Source organism: Dermacentor silvarum, chromosome 1 (genome assembly GCF_013339745.2).
Source record: "Dermacentor silvarum isolate Dsil-2018 chromosome 1, BIME_Dsil_1.4, whole genome shotgun sequence".
In the NCBI taxonomy this organism is placed as follows: domain Eukaryota; kingdom Metazoa; phylum Arthropoda; class Arachnida; order Ixodida; family Ixodidae; genus Dermacentor; species Dermacentor silvarum.
The window spans coordinates 265046361-265053621 of NC_051154.1; the positions used below are offsets into that span (position 1 = coordinate 265046361).

At 46.3% G+C, this 7261-nt stretch overlaps 1 long non-coding RNA gene across 1 annotated transcript; it reads left to right on the forward strand.

Moving 5' to 3' along the window:
• The first annotated feature begins 4347 nt into the window (after positions 1 to 4347).
• LOC125942155 (uncharacterized) lies at positions 4348 to 6255 on the forward strand. Its single transcript, XR_007464865.1, has 3 exons — positions 4348 to 4811; positions 5555 to 5660; positions 5872 to 6255. It is a non-coding gene; the product is annotated as an uncharacterized LOC125942155 (long non-coding RNA).
• The last annotated feature ends 1006 nt before the right edge of the window (positions 6256 to 7261 follow it).

Consider the following 7261-nt stretch of genomic DNA (forward strand, 5'->3'; position numbering starts at 1 on the left):
AGGCCAACAGTATGAGTAAATAAAAAATCTTGCTGCGTGATAGTTGGGAATAGTCCTAAGAATAGTCATATATATATATATATATATATATATATATATATATATATTGCAAGGAAAAAGTGCACGGTAAATCCAAGGGAGAAGCGGAGGAAGAAGAGGTCAGAAGTAAACCAGGCGCTCGCATCCCTGAGGGGACCAATAATATCGGTTCTTCCAGTTGTTCCGCACATAACAGCGATTAGATATCGAAAATTATCAATCCGTAGAGATACCAATGAATCAATAACACCATGGGCTGAATTTCAGCATCTCAAATTTCCGTGGAAAATTCAGTGGTGTCAATCAAGACAATCGGAAGTGGTGATCACCAGATTGCGCTGCCGTGTCCCCCCCCCCCCCCCCCCCCATAAATCTATATTTACACAGGAATGGTCTGGCGATATCTCCCCTGTGTCAATTCTGCCAGCAAACAGAATCCCCAGATCACTATTTTTTGATATGTCGCCGCTATACAGTATTAAGAAAAAGGCTTCTAGAAATTCCACTGGCTAAACTAGGGCTAATCTTAACATCACAAATAATACTAACGTTTGGTGCGTCAGTTCTGGGCTTCAGCCACAGGGATGTCTTTGATGCCGTTTGTGCTTTAATGCAATCAACTAAACGAATCAAATTTTAAATGATTACTTTTATATTGATTTGTTTTCTCTTCTTTTTCCATATTTTCCCCTTTCTTTTTGCGTATGTAAATCATCAAAATATTACTTAAAATTTCAGGCAGCGAATTCTTGGCCAATCCCCCAGTGTGGGTACGAGCCAAAGTGTGAGGCAATCATCATCATCATCACCAGGCGCTCTGGCGGAAGGCCGATTGTCTGTCTGCTTAATTCTCCTCATTACATTGGCGCAGTCGACGAACGCCCGGTCTTAAGGCGCTCCAGCCTTAAGCACCGTACTGCGGAGGCCTTGCGTCCTCCTGCATCTCGCTGTCCTGGGTCCTTTCGGCGAGAGAACGCCGTCAACGCTTCCCTTGGCATGGTTGCCGTACCTGCATGACTACCTTGATCTCCGAGCTGCCAAGGCATGCCGTCCACGCTGCCTTGGACATGGATTCCCGCCGTCCTGGCTGCCTCCTGCGGCCAGGGAAAGCCGTCCACGCTTCCCATGCCCTGTATCACTGCCCCACGACATCATCGACCTCTCAGCCAGCAAGGGATGCCATTCACGCTCCCCTGGCCATGCTTCCGGCTGCAGTGAGTACCGCGGCCGCCACCGACCAGGCTAAAGGGATGCTGTTCCCGCTCCTTCGGCCACTGGTCCGGCTGGCCCGAGTACTGCGGCCGCGGCCGCCGCCTCAGTGTGCGCGGTTTCCGCCCCTGGTTGCTCGCCCGGTTTGGTACCGGGAACCATGGCTGATATAACTCGAGCCATCTCAACACTGTCACGACGGTTTGAAGACGCCGCTGATATAATCTTGACCGCGTGAAGTGGGTCGTCACCGCAAGAATCAGGAGACGGCGATGAAGGCGGGCATCGTGATGATGAAAAATAGAAAAGATTGTATTCACTTCATTGGTACATGATTTTCTTTCTTCTTTCTTCTTTCTGGGGTTTTACGTGCCTAAACCAGTTCCGATTATGAGGCTCGCCGTAGTGGAGAGTTTCGGGTTAATTTTGACCACCTGGGGTTCTTTAACGTGCCCTACAACACAAGCACACAGGCCTTTTTGCATTTCGCAATGGCACTTTTATTGCTGCAAGATGGAGGATGAAGTGGTAAGCTGTGCATGTGTACATGCACATGTTTTCTGCGTCATATGCCTTGTTTCTGCTTTTCAATATGCATTCACAAATAACTGTACATTCTCAAAAGTCGTTTAGTGCAAGAAGCCTAGCTCGACTGAAATGGGACTAACTTAAATGCTCACGAATTTACCACACTTATAACAAAATGAAACCTGTAGTGTTGGGCACGAGATTGCAATCCATAATTGGCCTCCGTTAATTCGTAAATGCTTTTAGAATGTGGCCGAAACTTCCTACATGCATGCACGGAAATCGCTAACTTTTCTGCGATTCTGCTCTGCGATACCGATACGAATGCTCACATGCCGCCGCGGTGGCTCAGCGGTTACGGTGTCCGGTTGCTGACCCGAAAGACGCCGTTTGGGCCCCGGCTGTCGCATTTCGATAGAGGCGAAATGCTAGAGGTCCGCGTACTGTGCGATGTCAGTGCACGTTAAAGAACCACAAGTGGTCGAAATTATCCGGAGCCCTCCATTGCGGCGTCCGTCATAGCCCGAGTCGCTTTGGGACGCTAAACATGATAAACCAATGCACACATGTACCTAGGTAGTAAAGCTGCAGAGGTGCACTTGTGCCCCAGATACGAAAAACATTAAAATAAAACGGCGGCAGCATGGCACCCGCTAAACAATAAGTTTAACTCATGTTCGTAGCACGGCGATCCACGCCAAGGCAAGAAACTGGAAGAGCGGGCAAACTTGAGGCGAGAGTCGAGCTGCTCTCGCGTGAGTTACACGACATACGGCCACAACAATCGTGCTGTAGCACTTTTATTATTCAGCATTATAGCAGTCCGGCTACTCCACGTAGTAACGTACCTTGGATGAAGTGAGCAGAGCAAATCTGGGAGCCTACCAAGAGCTCCCAGATTTGAAAAACACCTGACGAGTAAACGTAATGAAAACAGTCGATGCTCCAAGAGCTACTCGCCGTCACGACACACGGAATGCCACAAGTCGCACTTATATCGATATACCCGAAAAATAACACAGAATATGCGCAAGACGAGCGCGCGAGCGAACAAATACCAGCAAAAACGAGCAAAAGCAACGGCTACCGGAAGTTTCCTAGGGGCGCCGGATGCCGGCGCACAGCGTTGCCAGAGCGCGGTGGCGCTGGATGAAACCCTCTCTAATAACGCTAGAAAACATTAGCGAGTTTTAGAATTGGGGCCCCAAACGTTTTGGGGCCCCAAAGAAATAGCGTCGACACCACTGCGCATGCGCGAGACGCTAACTGCGTTTGGGTTTTGCGTTGGGCCACAGGAGGCTATGGTTGGGCACGCTTACAGTGTACTAGGCACGCTATTTCACCGATTTAGCGGGAACCCCAAAAGCAGCCCCAACAGCTTTGCGTCAACAAACATGGCGGCACCCATCGAAGCATAGAGTTTCACCGGCCCCGGAAACTCGCGAGTTCACCAAATGGCCACAGAGGGCGAAAAAATCGCTGCTAACAAAACGAGCCCACTTTCGTTCAACCGGTCGCCATAGGTGGCGCTTTTATAACCTGTTCGTCTGCTACTCGGCGGGTGGCTGGGCGGCGTTCGAATGTGTGCGCCTGCTCTTCTGTAGCGGGCTGCTAGCATATGTGACAATTTCTTACGAAGACAACATCTAGTATGTCAAAATTGTTTAACTGTACTCATTGTAGTGATATGTAATAACGCGTAAAATAGTACACGAATTCTTTCTCGGTTTTCCATTATGCGGAAATTTCGCGCTGCTCCACAAAAAAAAAAAAAAAGACTAACTGATCGAGTGATTGTTTACGTGTTTGTTCAGCCCGTCAAAAATGGATCGCAAAGCTTTTATGAAACTGTGAAAACTGATGGTGGAGTCCTTGCTTTGTTTTGCTTTACATGATGGCACACAGCATGTATACCATAATGTGATCGTTTACGTTATCCCACCTGTAATTAACTCAAGCAAGCTGCATGTAGCCAAGGCTGAAGTTACATGCCTCTGCAGCGTCTGCAGATTCACGCAGTTTGTGTGTGGTCTGCGTATACATATCGTCTGCGTGATTCTTTTAAATTTCCTTGTTCATATCAATATATCAAGTTCTTTATTATTGTATTTCATTATTACTCCATTGTACTATATGTTATCCTATGAATCTTCTGGTAATCAGATTTTTCCCCCTTCTGCGAAGGCAACGGGAAGAAATGTTATCGTCTGCCGGCTGTACTCGTTTTTCTTTCTTGCACCGCTCTTCCTACTGTATCTCGTGATTGAAATGAGAAGCAATCATTTGCAAATTTTGTTTTCTTTTTTACTTTCCTGAATTTATGCACTTACAAACAATGTAAACGATCTGTGGCTGCCGAAATAGCGGCACGAGCGCTGAACCAGATCGCCGAAGCAGACGACAGCGAACAGGTTATAACTAGCGCCACTCTGCTCGCACGTTCTATCCCTAGCGGCAAAAGGGGTGAACTAGACCAGGCGTGCTGGAGCAGGGAGATCTGTGCAGGTCTGTACTTCAGTAGGTCGTGCATAGTACATCCCCTCGAAAATATGCCTAAGTGAGTTCAGTAGCTCCCGCTAGAGGCGCCGTAATAAGCGCAATTTTAACCTACTAACTTTCTCCCGCGCTCATTGAAGCGTTTTTATTACTTGACAAAGAGTACAAAATTATTATTCTTAATTAGAGATTGTACTGTTGAGTACCAACTGTTTCTTTTTTGCCATTATAAACGCAAAATAACGTTCATCATCACCGATCTCCCACGTGACCTCGGGCCTGGATTTAAAAATTTTACCGGTATTTTTCGCGAACACGGCAAGCACGGATTCATTGGTTCGTACACTTATGCTGGTTGCTTATTTTGTGCTAAAACCAGTTTATCGCGCTTCGACACCTCGCGTTATTTAACTTGGGGTGAAGTGACGGGTTTGCGAGAAATGTAAGCCCGAAAGCTAGGTATCGGTCGTGAGCCATGCGGAACAAGTCTGCATCGAAACGGGAGCCGGATTCTGCTGCGACTGAGGACGGCAATACCGGTAAGTCGTTTAACATCGCTGCTTCTTGAATCGTTATGTAATATTCGTCTCGTTAACTTACAGGCGGAGACAAGTTAACGAACTAGATCCTGCATTACATATGGGCAGTCAGGACCCTCCGTTGCTGTTTTCGAAATGATGTTTAGTTGCGCGGCCATCGTTATGCAAACACAATGACGAAAAAAAAGACAGCGATATCGGAACGCCCGTCACATTTTTCATCTCGTTGTATCCGTGGCCGTAGGCGGCTGAGTAGCCTTATCAATATATATATATATATATATTCGATTCCGCCGGCAACTGCTTTCGTCCACAAAGCCGAATAACCTTTTGGTAAATTGAAGTGAAAGTACTGAATTTAACCTTGGGGCATTTATTTTTGCAGTAATAAAGGGGTGCATCACGTGCGTGCGGAAAAGGAATGCAGCAGTTCTAATAGCTTCACGTGTGTCGTACATTTGGTTGTGGAACCAGCAGCGTGATAACTTCTGGTGTATAAATGAGTGCACAAATGCTCTCACTTGTGGTCCTAATAATACTTAAGCTGTTGACACGCATTGTAGTTGGGCAGGTAGCAATATTCATTTAATTAACATGTTGCTTAAGCACCCTAGAACAAAGTGTACAGTTCCATGTGTTCTGCAGTCTAAAACCATTACAATATATATGTCACACCTTCTTGCATTTCATATTGCAAAACTGTGCTTTTTCAATTTCTGATGCAATCAAAATTTCTGTTCCAGACATGCAGTAAAGAGGAACCAGTGTAAAGCAGCACTCCATACACCAAAGACAAGCTACTTCCTGCTACAACAAGGCCATTTTGTGGACTTTGGCTGTTACTACAAGGTAAACAACACCAAGTTCAGAAAGAAATATGCTTGATATATACTGTATTGGCTCACTAGTCTTGAGATACATGTCATTTGTTTGTAGCAGATGATATGAATGTCTTTCCACATTTACGGTTCAGCATAATTGGTTCAAACATAAAAGAAAGCCCTACATGAGTTTGGCTAATCTGTGCTGTATCTCATGTGTTACTGTTCTGCCCCAACAGAATCTGCACCAAGCACACCATGGACCTCATCACAGGAGCCCCCATCTACCCTGACAGGAAGGGGCTGGAGCCGAATTTACAAGGATTTTACACCACAAACAAAGAAGCGGATGCAGAAGTATTTGGATGAGATATCAAGTCTACGGAGGATTGTGTCAAGACTGAAAAGAGCCTCAGCCATCATTCCACCAGCACGGATATTGGCCGAGTCATCCAGGTACCTCAACAGACTTTCTAGAAATTCTTCATGTTGAGATGCACCTGCAACCATTGAACAAGCACGGACGACGCTGGCCAAAAGAGTTCCATCAGTTTGCCCTTCCTTAATCAGCTTCCTGGTCATGTCAAATTCCACTTGTGCCGAGTATACATTTTTTTCTATAAATGCAAGCTTTTTCATTCCCCACTCTTGCTACGGATAATTCTTCTTCCTCATCGAAACATGAAGGTCAACCGATTCTGTGCTCATACTTAATAGCATTCACTGTCTAGTAGCATACCATATCTGTAGCAATATTTCTTAGTGTATGCTGCCATGTGCAATTCCTCTCCAGAAATAGCCGATGCAGCATCGACATGCGTCTTGCATTAACCGTTGCACCGTGTGCTATGTAGCATTTGACTTTTCTTAATGTTTTTGGCTTTCAGTGCTTGAAGAGCCGAGTGGCTTCTTTCATGAACACAAGCTTTCTGATTGCCATATTTAATTCTTAGTCTCATTCAGCATTGCTCTTCTTGCTCAATAGCCTGGGTGTAGCCCTGCTTGTCTAGCCTTGCCTGGGTGTAGCCTTGCCTTGTTCGATAACCTTCAGTGTACCTTGTGCTACACTGAAGTGATTGATTAGAGTCTGGTTTCGCTGCTGTCCCACTTGGTCGTGGTCGCCGTGTTACGTTTCTCGAATGTGGGGACCTGGTAAGTTGCATTGGGAAGCAGTCTCTCGAGGTAAGCACCTGCTCCTGCAGTCCGCACAGCAACATAGACTCCCAATTTACACGCACCGTGATTGGTGCTCCCCGTTCTGTCCTTTCCTGCTGTAGCCATGTGCAAATTTTGCTTGTGGCCTTCGTCAGCTGCAATTTGGCATGAACATAGACCAGCATACGTGCTTACATGATCTGAGGTGTATGAAGTTGATAGCCACCTAGGTGGAATGGCCTGCAAAAGTGGCTGCCGAAGGTGATGCCCACGAAACCGACTTGTCCATAGTGAGAAAAATTGGGGCACCAAGTGTGAGCAATACATTAGCGGCCCTCCAAAGAAAGAAAACGTGCAGGCTGGAAAGGATTTAATGCTAAAATGCTGGGTAGTCCATGTTGCTGTGTTGACTGGGGCAGTAGATGCCTGCACCACCTGATTGCTTCGCAATGCAAGTTGCTAATATTCAATGGT